This window comes from Triticum dicoccoides, chromosome 3B (genome assembly GCF_002162155.2).
Source record: "Triticum dicoccoides isolate Atlit2015 ecotype Zavitan chromosome 3B, WEW_v2.0, whole genome shotgun sequence".
NCBI classification, from domain to species: domain Eukaryota; kingdom Viridiplantae; phylum Streptophyta; class Magnoliopsida; order Poales; family Poaceae; genus Triticum; species Triticum dicoccoides.
Genome location: NC_041385.1, coordinates 839,549,786 through 839,572,278, shown reverse-complemented (window position 1 = coordinate 839,572,278; position 22,493 = coordinate 839,549,786). Strand labels below are relative to the sequence as shown.

At 50.4% G+C, this 22,493-nt stretch overlaps 2 pseudogenes; one reads left to right on the top strand and one right to left on the bottom strand.

Annotated features, from left to right (window-relative positions):
* Positions 1-821: 821 nt before the first annotated feature.
* LOC119278822 lies at positions 822-7,471 on the bottom strand (annotated as a pseudogene).
* LOC119282950 lies at positions 2,592-2,730 on the top strand (annotated as a pseudogene).
* Positions 7,472-22,493: the final 15,022 nt, after the last annotated feature.

The window sequence follows — 22,493 nt, the reverse complement described above, 5'->3', positions numbered from 1 at the left end:
CATCTTCAGAAAAACCGGTTCTGAGGTACAGAAGTCTCAGATTGGTGAGCTCTCCTAGGCCCTTGATCCTGTCGATTGAGGTGTGCAGCGTGTCAAACCATCTCAGACGCTGTAGGCATGTCATTTTACCGATGCCCTCGGGCAACAAACACGGCAGGTGAAAAATATGCAGAGACAACAAACAAGGCAGGTGAAAAATATCCATTGGGATACAGGACCCATCTATATCAACTGTTTCCAACTTTTGTAGCCCTCTAATCTGGGTTGGCAGCTGGCAGTTGTCACAACCTTCAATCTGTATATGTCGCAGCTGATATAACTTACACAGTCCTGTCAGGTCGATTTTCCGGTTGTCATCAACAGAACTAGAACTGAAGTCAGCAATAAAAACTCGAAGATACTTGAATTCTGCCAATGAAGGTATATTCATGGAGCCTCTCCAGTTTGCAAATGACCGCACTTGTGACATATTAACGTCCCTTGGCAATGTTGCACCATCCAAGTTAAAGAGCACCCGACGGGGCTTTTGAAGTTGTCCTGTAATGGCCTCTGGGTTGTCTACTACAGTGATAAAATTCTCTTCCGCGGACTTGTACAAGATAAGATCCAACAACATATCATGTACTTTGCAAGTTAACACTGACCCATGCATGTCAACCTGTGCAGGTTGAATAAGACTCATGTTGACAAGCTCATTAAAATAACTTATCGCAATCTGTTTTGGATTTTGTCCATGTGCTTTACTAACAAAGCCTTCATAAACCCATAGGCTTACCAACTCATGCCTATATATTTCAGAGTCCTCCAGAAACAAACCAAGATACAAGAAGCATGTCTTGAGGTGGTGAGGAAGATTTTTGTAGCTAAGGTTCAAGATCTGTCTCATTGCTTCCAAGGTAAGATTTGTGCCGGACACAAACCCCAATGAATTCAGTACATGTTTCCACCTCTCCTTTTGGTTGGAACGTTCACTTGCCAATAGGCTGGATATGCAAATGATTGCAAGTGGCAAACCACCACACTTCTTAAGAATCTCAACTGAAACATCTCTGAGTTGACCTGGACAAGCTTCTTCAGAGCAAAATATCCTACCAAAAAACAATTTCCTTGAGTCTTCTTCACTAAGAGGTTTCATTTCAAGAATGTGCTCATGGTAACCGAAACAACATGCCCCAGCCACAGTCTTGATTCTTGTAGTTACTATTAATCTACTACCAAGATTATTTTCTGGGAAAGCACATTTAATAATATTCCATGCTGATACATCCCATAGATCATCGATAATAACCAAGTACCTGCAAGAATATCAGTACAGCGGTAAGTAAATTAACACAAAATATCAAATATTTCAACAGGTTGAAGGTAGACGCAAAATATTCGTTATCAAATTAACATTGATTCTCGTATAGAAGAACATAATATTAAATCATTTAAGGAAATCTAACTACCAGAGGCACATCTAAACTACACCAATATACAAACTAAGAATAAGTACCTCTTGTTTTTTAGATTTTCTCTGACTTGGTCGAGAAGAACATTTAACTCACAGTCATGATAATATTGTCCACACCCAAGTTGGGCTAATGAACTATGCAGAAGTTTTGGCATATTTGGCTTCTGAGACACCGCCAAAAAAGCACCACACTGAAATTCCCCCTCCAGCTTATGGTATACCTGTTTGGCAAGTGTTGTTTTTCCCGAACCTCCAAAACCAATAACTGATACAATCTTCAACTTCTTCTCCTCATCTTTTAGCCAATTGACAAGCCTATTGGTTGGGCCATCCATACCAACAAGTTTAGATGATTCTTCATAGAGTGCCACAACGCGTTGTGTTAAACATAGTACAACAGGCCCATAGGGCGCACCTGCCGAACCTGGCCTAGCTAGATAGATAGAGTCCATCTTGTTGTAACTTCTTATCTCTATCTCTCTAGATCTTCCTTGCCTCTCAAGATGTAATCCCAACAAACCTTGTATGCTTATCAGGGAGATGCCCCTGCCTATATAACACACAACCGTCGCCTCCAACGAGGTACGACGTTCTCCGCTCGTTTACATGGTATCAGAGCCTCCTCTATCCATCACATCTAGCAAAAACACCTACCACCAGCCATGTCGTCCTCAAGCTCTGTCCAGACCGCCTCCATGGGGCTGGTCACCGAGAAGCTCACCCGCACCAACTACGTTCTGTGGCGTGCGCAGGTGACTCCGCAGCTGAGAGGGCTGGTTACTTCGGCTACGTCGACGGGACGATGCCGGAGCCCGCCCAGTTCATCGTCACGAAGGACAAGGACGGGAAAGAGGAGAAAACACCCAACCCTCTCTATCCGATCTGGTTCAGAGAAGGGCAGCAGGTACTTGGATACTTGCTCAATAACCTCACCAAGGAAGTCCTCGTGCAGGTCACGTCCATAGCCACGTCGCACGAGCTCTGGGCAGCCCTTGCCCACATGTTCTCCTCGCAGTCCAGGGCGCGCGTCAACAACATCAGGGTTGCGCTCTCCACGGCGCAGAAGGGAACGCAGTCGGTGGCTGCCTACTTCGCTCACATGAGGTCCCTTGCAGATGAGCTCGCAGCTGCTGGGAAGCCCATCGATGATGATGAGCTTATCTCCTACATCACCTCCGGCCTTGACATGGAGTATCAACCTCTCGTCTCCGCCAACGACGCCCGCACCGAGCCCATCAGCATCGACGACCTCTACGCCCAGATGAGTAACTTTGATCAGCGCCTCGCCCTCTACAGCACGGCAGGATCCGGTGGAGGGTTCAAGTCCTCTGCCAACGCGGCTTCTCGCGGCCGTGGTGGCGGCGGCCGTGGCAGCGGTGGCTCATCTCGCTACCGTCGGCCGCAGCGCTCCAAAGGCAAGTCTTCGGGCGGCGACGGAAACCCTCCTCCACGCAGCAGCAACGGCGGCGGCGGCCGACCCTACAACAACAGCAACAAGGGTCGCCGCGGAGGCCGCCCACGCGCTGCTCCGGACGTCCCGCGCTGCCAAATTTGTGGCAAACCAGGCCACACCGCACGGGACTGCTGGTACCGTTACGAGGAAGATGGAGAATCTTCCCAAGATGAGAAGGTTGCAGGGGCGGCAGAAGGCTCCTACGGCGTCGACACGAACTGGTACGTGGACAGCGGCGCGACAGATCACATCACAGGGGAGTTGGAGAAGGTAACCATGCGCGAGAAGTATCGCGGGCAAGACCAAGTCCATACCGCCAATGGAGAAGGTATGAGCATTAGTCATATTGGTCATTCAGTAATAAAAACTCCCCATAAAAATATTCGTCTCAGAAATTTTTTGCATGTTCCTAGTGCATCCAAAAATCTCCTTTCCGTTCATCACATTGCCATCGATAATCATGTGTTCCTTGAATTTCATCCTTTTTTCTTTTTGATCAAGGATCAGGTCACGAAGAAAATTCTCTATCGAGGTAGATGTGTTCGAGGGCTCTATCCGTTGATTCCGGAGCTTAGGAGATTGAATAAACAAGCCTATGGTGTCACCAAAGTGTCTTCAACACGATGGCACGATAGATTAGGACATGCATCGTTTTCTTTGATTGAAAAATTGCTTAGAAAGAATAAGCTCCCGTTTGTTGGTGAGCGTAGTTGTGAGACTATTTGTGACTCATGCCAACGTGCTAAAAGTCACCAGTTAGCTTATCCTATATCTACAAGTGTTTCCACCAAGCCTCTTGAACTCATTTTTTCTGATGTGTGGGGTCCTGCGCCTACCTCAGTTGGGCGTCACACCTACTACGTGAGTTTCATTGATGATTTCAGTAAGTACACATGGATATATCTCCTCAAAAAGAGATCTGATGTGTTTCAAGTTTTTCACAATTTCCAAGCACTTGTAGAAAGAAAGTTCAACTGCAAAATTCTAGCTATACAATCTGATTGGGGAGGGGAATACAGAAACCTAAATTCCTTCTTTCAACAGATTGGCATATCTCACCGCATATCATGTCCCCATGCTCACCAACAAAACGGATCCGCCGAGCATAAGCATAGGCATATCGTTGAAGTAGGTCTAGCTCTTCTTGCATCTGCCTCTATGCCACTAAAATTCTGGGATGAAGCCTTTCTCACCGCAGTTCATCTTATCAATATCCTACCTAGTAGAGTTATCAACAATGAAACTCGGTAGAACGCCTTCTTCACACCAAACCTGACTACAAATCACTTCGAGTGTTTGGTTGTGCGTGCTGGCAAAATCTTCGTCCCTACAACAATCGCAAGCTTCTATTCCGATCAAAATAGTGTGTTTTTATTGGTTACAGTCCACAACATAAAGGTGTAAAATGCCTTGATGTATCCACAGGTCGTGTCTACATCTCCCGTGATGTCGTATTCGATGAGACTGTTTTCCCTTTTGCACACCTACACCCAAACGCCGGCGCTCTCCTTCAAAAGGAAATCTTTCTTCTCCCATCTCACCTCACCGGCCTTGACAATGGGGCTGATTTTACTACTAATGATCAATTATTGACTAATTCTCCTACTAATGCTGGTGATGAGTTTTGTGATGAAGCAGAAAAAATCGGCGCAGAAAATACTGAAGAAATCAGCCAAATTCGTCATTTTATGCCCCCTGCATGCAGCAGCCGCGCCATCGAGGCGGATCCGCCTCGGGATCAGGGCGTATCAGTTGCGGGCTCCGCGCATGATGGGACGGACGAATCCTCCTCGAGCCCCGCGCCACGCCACGCCAGCGGTGGCAGCAGCGGCTCCGCGTCGCGACAAGTTGACAGCGCCCCAGCCAATCACGGCGCGCCTGCGCGGGTGGACCCTGCGCCCGGTCGGTTCGGCGTCGAACAGCGTCACTACACGCGGCGCGCGCCTCGGCGGGATCCGGGTGTGGAGTCCCGCGCCGGATCTGCGGGGGCCCACTCATCATTGCCCCATCATGAGCCGGACGCCGCTGCCCCCGCTGCCGCCGGATCTTCTGTGGCGCCATCCTCCCGTACGTCACGCCCGATGGCCGCAGAAGATCCCGCCTCGTCGCATGCGCATGAGGCCCCCGGCAGGTCTTCTTCGGGATCTGCAGCAGCTCCAGGGGCCGGATCTTCTGTGCCCGCTTTGTCACCATCACGGACCAGACTTCAAAGGGGAGTAATTCAACCCAAAGACTATAAACATATAGCAAAATTTGGTTATGCTTGTGACACACATAGTGCAGACACTGTTCCACGTACTGTTGCAGAAGTTTTGGATGATCCACGGTGGAAGAAAGCCATGGAAGAAGAGTGCATGGCGCTTCACAAAAATAAAACATGGCACTTAGTCTCTGCACATCAAGGCAAAGGTAAAAATGTGATCGACTGTAAATGGGTTTTCAGAGTGAAGAAGAAGTCTGATGGAACCATTGATCGTTACAAAGCTAGGCTAGTAGCAAAAGGATTTAAGCAGAGGTATGGCTTAGACTATGAGGATACATTCAGTCCTGTTGTAAAGGCTGCCACTATTCGCCTCGTTTTGTCTATTACCATGTCCAGGGGATGGTGTCTCCGCCAGCTAGATGTACATAACACGTTTCTCCATGGTGTTCTGGAAGAGGAAGTGTTCATGAAACAACCTCCTGGGTTTGAGGATAAAAGTAAGCCCCTTCACATTTGCAAGCTTGATAAGGCTTTGTATGGATTAAAACAAGCCCCTAGAGCATGGTATTCCAGGTTGAGCTCAAAACTTCAGGCACTTGGTTTTTCTCCTTCCAAGTCTGACACCTCATTATTTATTTATAATAAGTCAAATACCTCTATATTTGTACTTATATATGTTGATGATATCATAGTCACAAGTTCATCAGATGAGGCTGTTACAGGATTATTAAAAGATCTAAATTCTGAATTTGCTCTCAAGGATTTGGGAGACCTGCATTATTTTCTTGGTATTGAAGTAAAGAGAGTAGGAGATGATCTCTATCTTACCCAAGAAAAGTATGCAACTGATCTTGTAGCAAAATCAGGGTTGAAGGGTTGCAAGCCAGCATTAACACCTTTGTCCAGCTCAGAAAAATTGTCCTTGTCAGAGGGAGAACTCTTGAATCAAGAGGATAGCACCAGGTACAGAAGTATGGTTGGTGCATTACAATATTTAACCTTGACTAGGCCTGATATTTCCTTTGCTGCGAACAAAGTTTGTCAGTTTCTTCATGCACCCACTACAGTACACTTGACAGCTGCAAAACGCATACTTAGATATGTCAAAAATACCTTGAGTATTGGACTCACATTCAGCAAGTCACCATCAACACTTGTCAGTGCATTTTCTGATTCTGATTGGGCAGGTTGTCTAGATGACAGACGATCAACTGGTGGCTTTGCAGTGTTCTTTGGTCCAAACCCGATTTCTTGGTGTGCTAAAAAGCAAGCTACTATATCTAGGTCCAGTACAGAAGCAGAATATAAGGCACTAGCAAATGCTACTGCTGAAATTATCTGGGTTCAGTCTCTGCTCAAGGAGCTTGGCATACGCTGTAAACAAGCTCCATGCTTATGGTGTGATAACCTTGGTGCCACATATCTTTCTGCCAATCCAGTTTTTCATGCACGGACCAAGCATATCGAAATAGATTTTCACTTTGTCAGAGAAAGAGTTGCTACCAAGAAGTTGGATGTTCGGTTTATTCATTCTCAAGATCAAGTTGCTGATGGGTTTACTAAAGCCTTGCCTACAAGAAGTTTTGAGGAATTTAAACGTAATCTCAACTTGTCCAAGTTGTGATTATGGAAGGGTGTTAAACATAGTACAACAGGCCCATAGGGCGCACCGGCCGAACCTGGCCTAGCTAGATAGATAGAGTCCATCTTGTTGTAACTTCTTATCTCTATCTCTCTAGATCTTCCTTGCCTCTCAAGATGTAATCCCAACAAACCTTGTATGCTTATCAGGGAGATGCCCCTGCCTATATAACACGCAACCGTCGCCTCCAACGAGGTACGACGTTCTCCGCTCGTTTACAGGTCAACTACAACATTGCCCGATTTGGGGACATCAATCTTATATCTTTCACACCGCTCACTTGTTTCACGCACAAGTTTCTTGATGTCCCCAATCTGCCCAGCGATCTGATGGCGGGCCCTTGAAGTTTTGAGGCGTTGAATGGTGTCGTGGATAAAACCAGTTTTTTTGCCTTCTCCCCAATTTTGCACATGAAGTCATCGATAATATCCTCGATGTCATACGACATCTCCTTGGCCGCGTCTCTCCAGCTAGCGGTCTGTTTATCCAGCGTATCCACATCTGCAAGGCTCTCTAGAGCATCCTTCATGCTGCTCAGCTCATCGCTGATGTGCTTCACCTCCTTCCTCAGGTTCTTTAGCTTGGCAAACTCCTCTCCCATAAGGGTGGCCAGCTTACCCAGGAGAGAGTTCATCACCCCGGTTGAAGCGCTCACCATTATTCCAGTCATCTCTGGCGGGGAAAGTATTTATCTTCGCTCTCTAGTTATACATGTGATGTACCTGAAAATTTGAAACAGCCTGCTGAATGAAGGAAATTTCAAGCAAAAAGGAAACAAACGGGGCAGAGACTTTAATAGTCCATCCATATACAACAACAGGTTTTATTTGTGACCATTTCAGCGCATTGACAAGGAGGGCCATGTATTTTGGATGGTTGGATAGGGCATCATCCTCTTTGCCAGGTTTTCCCCAGACTTTGTAACTGAACCTTCAGTCAAAGTATTACAGTATATGCAGTTTTTACAAGAGACGAAGACAGACAGAGTTTTAGACGTTTTCTTCGATAGGATACCTTGACTATATGGCAGAAGCCGGAAGCAATTACGCAGCCAGGCGAGCCTGTTAAGGGAACCTGATAGGGTCAAGTGGCTTTTAACTAAATCGGAACAACACTCTGGCAGGCCCTTGAATCATTCTTTGATTATGAAGCGACAGGATTTCCCTTACAAGTTTCAAGATTCCCATGAGGATCAAACTGTTTTGTTGGTTAGTGGTCAGAAACCGAATCCCGACAAGGGATTATTTGAAAAGGAGGGGCTGGAAGAATGCAGACTTATGTGAGTTTTGTGATGATCATGAGACTATGGAACATTTGTTCATCCAATGCCATCTGGGCTTCCCTCGGGATCAGCATTAAGCCTTCTTGCATGTCTGATTTATACGAAAACATGTTTTAGAGCCTATGCACCCGGGTACTCCTTATCCAACCACTCATTCCTGCATCACGATTCGTGCAAATAATTTTCTTTTTTTTGTTTCTCTCATATAGAACATGTATTTTGTACTTCAACTTTGCAGCACAACAAAGCTTTCTATGTAGAATGTGGGATAAAACTTACAGATTTTTTGGTCCAACATAAATATACAAAATGAGATTTATTTGATTAAAAAATCTTATTTTTCATATTTATGTCGGACAAAAAAATCTGAAAGTTTTATCTCACATTCTAGTTACAAAGTTATGTTGTACTGCAAAGTTTGAAGTTCAAGACATGTTTTATATGAGAGGAACAAAAAAGAGAAAATATCATGTAATAAGGTAGTTGTGTAGCACAGATCTCAAAGCAACATTGGAGTGTTAGGATAGTGAGGCCCGGATGCATAAGCTCACAAAATCTGCATTCCTGATTTATATGATAACCTGTGTCCGTCTTCTTATACTGGTGAAGATAGAATGTTCGTTATGATTGGAGTAGCTGCTATTTTTGGACTCTACGGATGACACGTTGTACTTCAAAGGCATTAGACCTTCAGAGTTCAGATCCTACCAATGTACTAGTAGCTTTTTTCCCCCTCTGTCGCATCTTAAGCACCTAGGCGAAACTTCAGAAAGGCGCAGCACGAACGCTGCAAAATGGGTAAGACGGCACATGAAATTTGTGGGGCTGGGACTCGAAATGACTGCCAATGTTAATCCCGTACTACGGCACGAACCACCTAGATCCACCCGGCCGGGGGTTTACCCTGTGTTAGAAAGAAAGAAAAACTAGATCCAGCCCCAGATCTAAAATCATACTCCGTACGAGTCGACTTAACCAACCCTCGAAATAAAATGCAAACATCTGAAGACAAGAAAATTATAAAATTAGAAGACGGCGACTGGACTGGGGACATGTGTTAGATGTGTATAGTCCCTTTTCGGTATCCCCATTCTATAAGGGGTTTTCTGTACTTTGACACACATGTATATGTAATGGCCTTTGGCCCTCAGGAAATACTAGTTGCCATTCATGCAACATGGTATCAGATGCTAGGTTGGCCTCTCGTCCCCGCACGATGCAACTCCGTGCGTCCTCTCGATTTTCCTCGTCGTCGGTCGTTTCCGCCCGGATCTGACGCTCGTTGACGAGCTCCTCGCGCAGCTGGCTCCTGCAGGCTGGTCGCCTTGTCCCAGCTGCCCGCGCTCGTTGCTGGCGAGCCGAGCGTCCGCCTCCTGCTGCTGCCTGCTACCTCTGCCCGGCCGGCCGGCCCCAGGCTGTCTCGTCTCCGCCCACCCCCGCTAGCCCCGGTAGCTTCTCCGCTCGGCGCCTCCTCGGCCCGCACGCCCTCCACACCCCTGCTCGCTCCTCCGCTCGGCGGCTCCCAGCCGGCCCCAGGCCCCCCCTCCCGCTAGCTCCACACCCCCGCTCGCTCCTCCGCTCGGCGGCTCCCCAGCCGGCCCCTGGCTCCTCCGCTCGATCTCCTGCAGCTGAGCGCTCGCTCGTGTGGGCTGCCTTTTCCCGATCCAGATCGGGTTTCCCGATCCAGATAAGGTTGACCAAAAAAAAAAGAGAGAGAGGGACAACAATTCCCCATGTCTTCTTCGGGTTATATTGCTGTTCCTCGATGCTCCGTGATCTTTGATGGCACCAACTATGCTGAGTTTGTGGGTTTCATGCGCATCCATATGCGGGGTCTTCTTCTGTGGGGCGTCATCTCTGGCGAGGTTCCCTGTCCGCCCAGCCCTGTTGCTCCGGTGGCCCCTGTTCCACCGGTTCCGCCGGTGCTTGCTGATGATGCTTCTCAGGCTGATCGGGATGCAGCCAAGGCTCTTGACGATGCTGCAGTTGATGCTTATGATCAGCAGGTATCCGCATATTCTGATGCTCTTTCTGTCTACCGGGATGATCTGTCTGCTTACACTCAGTGGTGCAATGATGATGCTCGAGCTGCTGTTGTTCTTACATCGAGTGTACTACCTCAGTTTGCTTCGGAGTTCATGGGCCTCGGCACTGTTGTAGCGATGTGGTCCTATCTTTGTCAGCGCTATCAGCCATCTGGCGATGCTCTATACCTCTCTGTGGTGCGTCAGGAGCATGCTCTTCAGCAGGGTGACTCGTCTGTTGATGAGTTCTATTCACAGTGCTCTGCCATCTGGCGTCAGCTTGACTCACTGCGGACAGTTGTTTGTGGCACTTGTCGTTGTTGCCAGACTAAGAGGTCTGACTTGGAGTTTCAGAGGGTCCATGAGTTCTTATCTCGTCTCCGCTCTGAGTTTGAACCTCGCCGTGCTCACTTGCTTGCTCGTGGTCGTGTTCCTATCTCAGAGATACTTGCCGAGCTTCGTGCCGAGGAGACCCGCCTTCGCTCTGCCGGCTTGCTTCTGGTGTCGTCTGCTCGCCTCACTGCTCCGCCGCTCCTGCCTACTCCTCCAGGGGGGGGGGGGTGAGCCGTCCTCCTTATGCTGAGAAGGGCACGTCGTGCCGTGACACCGTCTGTGGTTACTGCTCCCGGCCAAGTCACCCAGAGCCTGATTGTCGCCAGAAGAAGCGAGACCAGAGGCGCTCCAGCGGGCCTCCTGTGTCTTCCTCAACTCCGTCACTCACTGACCAGGACATTGTTCGCCTCAAGCGTCTTCTTGCTTCCTCAGGCTCCTCGTCGACTGGCTCTGCTGCTTCTGTGACTGCATCCTCCCCCTCACCATCACAGGCATCTACACAGTCAGGTACATCTTCGTGGGTTCTGGATTCTGGAGCCTTCTTTCATATGTCTTCTGATTCTTCTGTGTTGTCTTCTCTCCGACCTCTTGATTCGCCTCTTAATGTTCTTACTGCCGATGGCACATCTCTTCCTGTTGCTAGTCGTGGTATTCTTTCCACTCCTTCTTTTTCTGTTCCAAGTATTTCACATGTTCCTCGTCTTACCATGAACCTTTTTTCCGCTGCCCAACTTACTGATTCTGGTTGTCGCGTCATTCTTGATACCGACTCTTGATCCATTCAGGATCGTCGCACCAAGGCTTTGGTTGGTGCTGGCCCCCGGCGCCGTGAGTCAGAGGGCCTTTGGGAGGTTGACTGGCTTTGTGTTCCTTCCGCTGCCACCACGTCTACCAGCTCTCATGCTCTTGCTGTCTCTTCGTCTGCGTCCTTCCAGCAGTGGCATCATCGACTTGGTCACATCTGTGGCTCTCGTTCGTCTTCCTTAGTTCGTCAAGGCCTCTTAGGGTCTGTATCTGGAGATGTCTCCTTACATTGTAATGGTTGCAGACTCGGCAAACAGACTCAGTTACCTTATCCTACTAGTGAGTCTGTATCTCAGCGTCCTTTTGACTTAGTTCATTCTGATGTCTGGGGTCCTGCTCCCTTTGATTCAAAAGGTGGTCATCGCTACTATGTTTTGTTTATTGATGATTTCTCTCGCTACACTTGGCTCTACTTCATGAAATCTCATAGCGAGATTCTCCCTATATACAAACGTTTTGCTGCCATGGTTCACACCCAGTTTGCCATGCCCATTCGTACTTTTCGTGCTGATTCCGCTGGAGAGTATATCTCTCAGCTGTTGCGTGGTTTTCTCGGGGAACAGGGTACGCTTGCCCAGTTCTCCTGTCATGGTGCTCATGCTCAGAATGGCGTTGCCGAGCGAAAGCATCGTCATTTGCTTGAGACGGCTCGTGCACTGATGATTGCGGCTTCCCTTCCACCCCACTTTTGGGCTGAGGCTGTTTCCGCATCCACCTATCTCATTAACATTCAGCCATCGACTGCTCTGCAGGGTGGCATCCCTATGGAGTGTCTCACTGGTCGCTCTCCTGACTACTCAGCTCTTCATATGATTGGATGCGTCTGCTATGTTCTTCTTGCCCTCCGCAAACGCACCAAACTGACTGCTCAGTCGGTCGAGTGTGTTTTCCTTGGCTATAGTGATGAGCACAAGGGCTATCGGTGTTGGGATCCAGTGGGTCGTCGCTTGCGCATCTCGCGTGATGTGACTTTTGACGAGTCTCGCTCTTACTACCCACGTTCTTCTTCCTCGAGCTTCTCTATGGACGACCTTTCTTTCCTTCTTCTCCCCGATACACCCTGCTATGTGCCTCATGTGTCACCTCTTCCTCCGGCACCTCTCCTTCCTTCTCATTCACCTCCGACCCCGTCTTCTCCCTCCTCCTTCTCCTCCACCTCTCCCCCATCCTCCCCAGTCCGTCGCCCTCTCTCACCGTTTCCTCTCCACTATACTCGACGTTCTCGTACTAAGGATGTTGCCTCTGATGAGCCGTCCACATCTGGTGCACCTCCTCTCACACCCCCTCCGGTTCATAACCTCCGTGCTCGGCCTCATCCTCCGCCTGATCGCTACTCCCCTGATCGGTACGATCTCTCTGTTTTGACTGAGCCCACTTCCTATCACACTGCCATGACTCAGCCTGAATGGCAGCTTGCGATGGCCGAGGAGCTTGCTGCCCTTGAGCGCTCTGGCACATGGGATCTCGTTCCCCTCCCTTCTGGTGTCCGTCCCATCACCTGCAAGTGGGTTTACAAGCTTAAGACTCGCTCCGATGGTTCTCTTGAGCGCTACAAAGCTTGTCTTGTGGCCCGTGGCTTTCAGCAGGAGCAGGGGCGCGATTATGATGAGACTTTCTCTCCTGTGGCCCACATGACCACTGTCCGCACTCTTCTTGCTGTGGATTCTGTTCGTCAGTGGTCCATCTCTCAACTTGATGTTCAGAACGCTTTTCTCAATGGAGAGTTGCGTGAGGAGGTTTATATGTAGCCACCACAGGGGTACTATGCTCCTGATGGTATGGTCTGTAGACTTCGCCGCTCTCTATATGGTCTCAAACAGGCCCCTCGCGCCTGGTTTGAGCGCTTCGCATTTGTGGTGACCGCGGCTGGTTTCTTGCCCAGTGACCATGATCCCGCGCTGTTTGTTCACACGTCTCCTCATGGTCGGACTCTTCTCCTTCTCTATGTTGATGACATGATCATCACTGGTGACGACACTGATTACATCGCCTTTGTTAAGGCCCGCCTTCACGAGCAGTTCCTTATGACTGATCTTGGCCCTCTTCGCTATTTTCTTGGGATTGAGATCTCCTCCACCTCCGATGGCTTATACATCTCTCAAGAGAAATACATTCATGATCTTCTTGCTCGAGCTGCTCTCAGTGATGACCACACTGTTGTGACTCCTATGGAGCTCAACATTCAGCTTCGTGCCTCTGATGGTGACCCTCTCCCTAATCCCACTCGCTATCGTCACCTCGTCGGTAGCCTTGTCTATCTTGCTGTTACGCGTCCTGACATCTCCTATCCCGTTCACATCCTGAGTCAGTTTGTTTCAGCCCCCACCTCTGTCCACTATAGTCACCTCCTCCGTGCTCTACGATATCTTCGTGGCACGATCTCTCAGCGCCTTTTTTTTCCTCGCTCCAGTTCTCTTGAGCTCCAGGCTTACTCTGATGCTACCTGGGCTAGTGATCCCTCTGATCGACGCTCGCTGTCTGCTTACTGTGTCTTTCTTGGTGGCTCTCTGATTGCCTGGAAGACAAAGAAACAGACTGCAGTTTCTCGCTCGAGTACAGAGGCTGAGTTGCGAGCCATGGCTATGTTGACGGCCAAGGTGATCTGGTTGCGATGGTTACTTGAGGATTTTGGTGTGTCGGCTCCTACCTCGACTCCCTTACTGTCAGACAGTACTGGTGCTATCAGTATTGCGCGTGACCCGGTGAAGCATGAGCTCACCAAGCACATCGGTGTGGATGCCCACTTTGTGTGTGCTGCTGTGCAGGATCAGATTCTCGCTCTTCACTGTGTGCCCTCGGAGTTACAGTTGGTTGACTTCTTCATGAAGGCACAGACTCGAGCGTAGCATACCTTTTTCCTCTCCAAACTCAGTGTTGTTGATCCACCATGAGTTTGAGGGGGGGTGTTAGATGTGTATAGTCCCTTTTCGATATATCCCGTGCTATAAGGGGTTTTCTGCACTTTGACACACATGTATATGTAATGGCCTTTGGCCCTCAGGAAATACTAGTTGCCATTCATCCAACAACATGGATATACACCTGCTGATCGTTTTCTCGCCGGCCGTTTTGATCAGCATTTTTATTTTTGGTTTTTCGATCTATGCTTGATCGTTTTGCGTCGCCCATCGCCGCCGTCGACACCCCGCGCCTTTACTCCGACACCGGCGCGACCCGCCGGCTACTTCACTGACCCGGCGGCCTCGCGTAACAGGCAACCCTCAAGGCCGTCGTCCGCGCGCCGGCCATCACCGCCCTGCTTCGACCGGGACATCTGCATCGCCTACACCCGGCGGCCTCGCACCATGCGGCGGCCAATCATAGCCGCCGCTCGCACGTCGGCCCGCCAATCGATCCACGCCACCCACCTCCGCTGCGTCTGCACAGCGGCACAGCGGTCTACCTCACCGGCCTCATCCTCGGCTGCCTCAACTCGGGCGCCGGCGCTGCTTTGGCAGCCCGGGTGCCGGTGCTGACCAGCTCGTCCGCACGCCGTCCCACGCCGTCCGTCATCACTGGCCTTATCCCGGACTCCGCGGCCACCACGCCTCCACCGAGCGGCGTCCCCGATCTCGCGCGCGATTGGCTTGATCACCCGCTCACCACCGCAATCTGCCCCATCTACGCCGCGCGACCAACCTGGCCCGTCGGTTGCGCTCGCCTCCGAAGATCCGGTGAAGATTGTCCCCGAGTTCAGCGCGCCCCTCCGTCGATCGAACAACGGGCTGCCGCAGTGTCGCCCCGTCGGGCTTCAGCGTCGCCGCCCCATGGTTCTCCCCCGGGACTGCACGACTCGCGCGTCGCCGCTGCATCGCCCCTATGGGCCGTAGTGCTGCGATACGCGGTCCCAGCCGCCGCCACGAGGCCCGCCGCGCGGTTGCACCGACCCGCGCTCCGCCGCTGCACCGCCCATTCGGGACGTAGCGCCGTGGCCCGCGATCCACGCCGCCGTCCCGAGGTTTTCCTGTCGTCGCCCCGACCTGCCCGCCGCTGCTCCGTCGCCCCTTCGGGCCGTAGTGCCGCGGCCCGCAGTCCACTCTACCGTCACCGCGCGTCGACCTCCCGTGATATGCGCCGCGCCGTCTCCCTTGGCGCGGGAACGCCACCGTCCACGCCGGTCTTTGTCATGCTATTAGGGTTCTTCGCCTACTTCGAGCACTGCCGCCGCACTCCTAACCTAGCCGCCGCCGCCGTCAGGCCGCTATTGCCGCTCTTCTTTGGCCGCCGCCGCTGCTACCTCCGTAGCCGTCACCGCCCGTACACTCCCTTCGTCTTCGTCCAAGCACCAGCCCGTCGTGAGCGTCGCCGTCATCTACCCCGACCACTTCGTCTACTCCGACCACTGTTGGTGACAACGGCCCTGCACCGATGGACGCCGCAATTGTCGACGAGTTCTTCTCTGCTAGCCCCTCCGACTTCTCCGACATGTCGTACAGCTCATGCAGGTCCCTCGTCTACGCATGTCCGGTGCTGGCAAACCGATGCGTGCCTTCATCCATGACGCGTCCCCGGGCCTGGCAAGCCTGGTCGGCGCTTCGTCAATTTCGTCTTCGTCCGTCTACGCATGCCCGGTGCTGGCAACACCGGTGTGTGCCTTCGTCCATGATGTGTCCCCGGGCTTGGCAAACCTGCCGCGATGCGTCGTCAACAACATCTTCTTCCCGGCGCACCACTACTTCGACACCATTGCGCCTGAGGGAGTCCTGGACTAGGGGGTGTCCGGATAGCCGAACTATCATCATCGGCCGGACTCCAAGACTATGAAGATAGAAGATTCAAGACTTCGTCCCGTGTCCGGATGGGACTTCCCTTGGCGTGGAAGGCAAGCCTGGCGATACGGATATGTAGATCTCCTACCATTGTAACCGACTCTGTGTAACCCTAGCCCTCTCCGGTGTCTATATAAACCGGAGGGTTTTAGTCCATAGGACAGAACAACAATCATACCATAGGCTAGCTTCTAGGGTTTAGCCTCCTTGATCTCATGGTAGATCCACTCTTGTAGTACCCATATCATCAATACCAATCAAGCAGGAGTAGGGTTTTACCTCCATCGAGAGGGCCCGAACCTGGGTAAAAACATCGTGTCCCTTGTCTCCTGTTACCATCCGCCTAGATGCACAGTTCGGGACCCCCTACCCGAGATCCGCCGGTTTTGACACCGACATTGGTGCTTTCATTGAGAGTTCCTCTGTGCCGTCACAATGAGGAAGGATGCCTCTTCCCGTCTTTAAAGACGGTACCATTGCCAAAGGAGCTTTGGCCGCCGGCCAAACTATCCGGCTAGGTGGTTTTCTTATGACCGCCTGTTTGGCCGCCGCTTCGATGATGACCTCTCGGGTCATCAAAAGCGATCTTCACGTCAACTCGGAATTCACCGAGCAGCTGGATCCGATGGAGCTCTGTTCCGTAAACAAGCTCTTGGTTCGCATCGCCGCCCTAGGAGTCGCTACAGACTACGATCAGATTGGGCTTAAAACTGATCTGAGAGAGATTAACTCTCCCCAGGTTACCCACCATGTTGCGGTGGTAGAGGAACAACGTGGCGACTCTTCCTCTATATTAAAGACCAGTTATGTACGGACTCCTGATCCCTCCATGTCGGATTCCCGCGGAGGGACGGACGTCAATCAAGTACTGAACCTAAAGTCAGGCAGCGGACCAGATTCGTTGGACGACATCCAGCAATCCAAGCTTCCAAATTCGGAAACTTTTCGGCCCTTGAGCCTCAAGTTGGGCAGGGTTCCGGACTTAATTCCACCCGCCCACCCAAACATAAGCGATCTATCTCAAATCCGGCAAGAGCCCACGGAAACAGTACATCATTACTGGGCCAGATTCCTCCTGGTTATGGACAGGATAAATGACTGCCGTGAGGAAAGCGCAATCTCAATTTTCTGCAACAATTGCACGGACAAGGGAATCACGAACGCCATAAGTCGCCACGAAATTACACGCTTCGCCGACCTGGCGTCCATAGTACGAAAGTACTGTGCGATGGAGAGTACCTAGAAAACCGAAACTAAGTTTTGGGACAATCCGGCTCCGAACACAACCCTAGTCCGAAACAAAAGGGTGCATCATGCTCAGGCACCCGGGACAAAAACCAAAAAGCAAAAACCCCATAAAGGGCACAGAACCGTATTGGAGGGATGGCTCAGCGGACCCTGTAAAATCCACAGTACAGAGGGCGTCACTCCAACACATAGCCTTCGAGCATGTTGGATACAACGACAGGTGGCCAAAAGTGGCGAAGAGCTTCTAGCCCAGGAGAACCAACCCAACAGTACCAGTACGGTATTAACAGTCTTCGAGACTTTTGCATCAAACAACATGCGGAAACGAACACTCCGCAGCCTTACCGAAGTCTACCAAGTAGCAACAATAAATCCATGGAGTGACACGGCTATCACCTTCAACGCCAGCGACGAACCTAAATTCCAAACAGCCCGAGCACCAGCCGCATTGGTCCTCAGTCCAATAGTGGACGGCTTTCGTCTTACCAAGGTACTCATGGATGGCGGCAGCGGATTAAACCTCATCTACGAGGAAACCCTCCAAAAAATGGAAATAGACTGGAGCCGCATTGAGCGAAGCAGCACAACCTTTAGAGGAATAATCCCTAGTCGGGAAGCACGCTCCATAGGAAAAATCACACTAGATGTGGTGTTCGGCTCGCCGGACAATTACATGTCCGAGGAGGTCATGTTCCAAGTGGCCCCGTTCAGCAGCGGATATCACGCCTTATTAGGGCGAGAGGCATTCACAATTTTCCAAGCTATACCCCATTACGGGTACATGAAGCTTAAAATGCCCGGACCCAATGGAATCATCACTCTTGTCAGTGATCCGGACATAGCACTCCGCGCTGAAAATAAGACAGCCGCACTAGCCCTAGAGGCACTATCCGAAGCCCTAGAGGCAGAGGAACTCACTGCGCTGCGCTCCATGGTGAATAGGGACGATGTGATACTCGATAAGAGATCTAAGTCCACCTCTTTTAAACCAGCAGATGAAATAGTCAAATTCCAGGTCCATCCAACGGACCCCACAAAGACGGCCTCCATTGGGGCACAATTAAACCCTGATGTAGACGCCGCACTACGAGAATTCCTTCGGGAAAATTGGGACATTTTTGCCTGGCACCCTTCAGATATGCCAGGAATGCCACGCAGGCTGGCAGAACACAGCCAAAACATCCTAAAAGGATTCAAGCCAGTCAAACAGGCTCTTCGGCGATTTTCCGAACCCAAAAGACAGGCAATGGGAGAGGAGCTAGCCAAACTATTAGAAGCCGGATTCATCAGAGATATAAAACATGCGGACTGGCTAGCGAACCTGGTAATGGTACAAAAAAAGGACAAATCCTGACGCCTTTGTGTCGATTTTAAAGACCTTAACAAGGCCTGTCCAAAGGATCCTTTCCCCCTTCCCCGCATCGACCAAATCATCGATGCTACCGCAGGGCACGATTCATTGTGCTTCCTCGATGCATACTCCGGATACCATCAAATCAAGATGGCGGAAACAGACCAGGCCGCAACGGCATTCATTACTCCATACGGACCATTCTGCTTCAACACAATGCCCTTCGGACTCAAAAACGCTAGCGCAACATATCAGCGCATGATTCAGACATGTCTGGCTACCCAGATCGGCAAAACAGTGGAGGCATACGTAGACGATGTGGTCGTTAAGACCAAACACGTTGAAACTCTAGTAGACGATTTGAGGCTCACATTCGACAACCTCCGAGCATATGACATTAAGCTCAACCCGGAAAAATGCTTTTTTGGCATACCAGCCGGAAAGCTCTTGGGCTTCATTGTATCCGGTAGAGAATTGAAGCAAACCCAGCCAAGATCCGAGCTCTGTCACAATTGGATATCCCAAAAGACCTCAAACAAATACAAAAACTGACTGGATGCGTGGCGGCTCTAAGCCGCTTCATCTCCCGTTTGGGAGAAAAGGCATTGCCCCTCTATCGCCTCCTCCGGCGCACCGAACACTTCAAATGGACGGATGCTGCCATGGCCGGACTCGAAGAAATAAAGGCCATATTGGCAACAAATCCGGTCCTGGCCGCGCCCAACCTGGGAAAACCGATGTTATTATATATCGCGGCAACACATCAAGTTGTCAGCGCGGTACTCGTCGTCGAACGAGAAACAGAAGGACATAAATTCCCTCTTCAAAAACCACTGTACTACATATCCACTGTCTTAACTCCATGCAAGTCCCGGTATCCACATTATCAAAAGATAGCGTACACGGTGTTCATGGCATCCCAGAAGCTGCGACACTACTTTCAAGAGTGTTCGATAACAGTGGCCTCCAAAGTACCTCTCAACGACATTATAAACAACCGCGACGCGACGGGCAGGATTGCAAAATGGGCTATTGAGCTCTTACAATTCGACATAACCTACAAACCACGGCGAGCTATAAAGTCGCAAGTTTTGGCTGACTTCATCGCCGAATGGACCGAAGCCGAACTCCCTAAAGAGTACGGCGCATACTCCAATTGGATCATGCATTTCGACGGCTCCAAAATGTTGGCCGGCTAGGGGGCTGGCGTCGTATTGACGCCCCCAACCGGAGACACAGTCCAATACGTACTTCAGATAATGTACACAGACTCCAACAATGCAGCTGAATATGAGGCCCTTTTACATGGTCTCCAGATGGCAATCTCCATGGGTATTCAACGTCTAGAGGTGCGCGTGGATTCAAACCTCGCAATATCCCAAGTAAATGGAGACTTTGACACCAAGGATCCGAAAATGGCAGCCTATCGTAACGCCGTCTTAAAAATGTCAGCTCGGTTCGAAGGACTCGAATTCCACCATGTAGCCCGGGATAATAACCAGGCAACCGACGTGTTGGCACGCATCGGCGCAAAACGCGACGCCGTCTCTCCAAACATCTTCCTGGAGCGGCTCTTTAAGCCATCCGTATTATGGGAAGAGGAGTCCGGAAATAACAACCCAGAACCAACCGCACCACCCGACACGGAACATTCTGACACAATCGGTGGCTCAGCCAATGAAATAACACCTTCAGCCCATGAAATAATGGGAGTAATTGCCCCGTGGACGGAACCATTCCTAGCCTACTTAATTAGGAAGGAACTTCCCAAAGACCAAAATGAGGTCCTCTGCATAGTTCGGCGATCTAAAGCCTACAAGGTCCATGAGGGAGAACTTTATAAGAAAAGCACAACTGGAGTCCTTCAAAGGTGCATCTCCGAAGAGGAAGGGCGAAATCTCCTGGCTGAAATTCACATCGGACTCGGCGGGCACCATGCCGCAGCCCGGGCCCTTGTGGTCAAGGCCTTCCGTATAGGATTTTATTGGCCGACTGCCCGGGCAGATGCTCAGGACTTAGTCCAATGATGCGTCGGTTGCGAGCTCTTTGCTAATCAAAGCCACATGCCACCCACCGCCCTCAAAACTATACCCATCACCTGGCCGTTCGCGGTCTGGGGGCTTGACATGGTTGGACCCCTTAAAGGGGGAACCCACAAGCAAAAATACCTATTGGTCATGGTGGATAAATTCACCAAATGGATAGAGGCCAAGCCGGTTAAAATGGCCGAATCCGGACCTGTGATAGACTTCATATCTGGGGTAGTGCACCACTATGGCGTCCCCCACAGCATCATCACTGATAACGGCACGAACTTCACGGCCGACGAGGTTAAACTCTGGTGCAAAAACATGGGCATCAAGCTCGACTACGCTTCAGTCTATCACCCTCAAACTAAAGGTCAAGTCGAACGAGCAAATGGTCTAATCATGAGCGGCATTAAACCCAGGTTAGTGCGGTCCCTCACGGAATCTAACACGCACTGGGTGGAGGAGCTCGACTCTGTACTCTGGGGGCTGTGGAGCATGCCAAATCGTACTACCGGATTCACGCCATTCTTTATGGTATATGGCGCAGAGGCAGTTTTGCCCTGCGATATAATTCATGACTCACCTCGAGTGCGCATGTACGAAGAAAGAGAAGCCGAGTTGGATCGGCAGGACAGTTTGGACGCATTGGAGGAGGAGCGCGACGTGGCAAAGGCTCGTTTCACACTCTATCAGCAGCAGGATCGAAGATATCAAAGTAGAGAAGTACGGGCCAAAACTTACAATGTTGGCGAACTAGTTCTACGTTTGCCGGACAAGAAAAAGGACAAACTCAAGCCCAAGTGGGAAGGTCCCTTCATCATCGATCAGGTCCTGACCGGCGGAGCATACCGTCTACGAAACGCATCGAACAATCGACTCGAGCTGAACCCATGGAACGCAGCCCGCCTCCGAAGATTCTACGCCTAGCGCCGGACTCAGAGTTCGTCTCCTTCCTCCGTCCACATTTTATACGGTTGCTGTCTTTTGTTTTTTTTCTCTCTTCCTTCCTCCCTTCTTTTCATAAAGCCTTTTGTGGGCTGACTTGCGCATTGTTCACACACACTTGACGTGCTGCTCGCACTCATTTTACCTGGGGGCTTCTTTAACAGAAGCTTATTTATACGGGCTTCATGCCCAACACATGCGTCACACTTTCGCGTGTACCTTTTACTCACCATTATATGCATCGATATGACTTAAGTTTTTGGCCAAGCTGGGTTGCCTGGCTCCTGTGCTTACCCCTACGTTCCCGATTGTTCGGCTAGGAGGTAAAGGGAGCACCTCCGCGATTGTTACTGCTGGGTCAGCCGGATGTGTACCTCAGACTGGGTGAAGCCGAAAGCTAGCGTTCTTAAGGGAATATTCGGTCGGTGACTTGAAAGATGATTTCTTATTTATTTATTTATCTGCCCCCAGATGCTTTTCTGCTCTTTTCGCAGTCTGGACATGCACTTTAGGGCATGCCCCCCAGGGAAAGGAACCCCTAACGGAATTATTCTCCCTGGAAGATGTTTCTTACTAACCATGTAATATAACATAACTAGTTGGGAACTTGTCTGATAAAGCACTAATGGCCCCTACGCCTGGTCTCCATGCATGCCCCCGTTTTTTCATAACCGTGAGGGTATTCGGACACACTCCGGACTCTAGGGTCCCGAGGTTGAAGAGAAAAGGTCCGCAAAGACAAACGATCTACAATCCAGCTAGAAGGCATTTTTCATGTCATTTTAGATTACATCGTCAAATTGACTGATTGTACTCCTCTTCAATCCCATCTAACAGACTGTCTAGCTTACAGTCCCGTTGGGAATACTTAGCGGCCAACTCTACTTGGCCGTACATTAAGCTCACAGGAATCTCCTTCCCATCGGGCCCCATAGGTCCGACCTCGGCCACGTGGT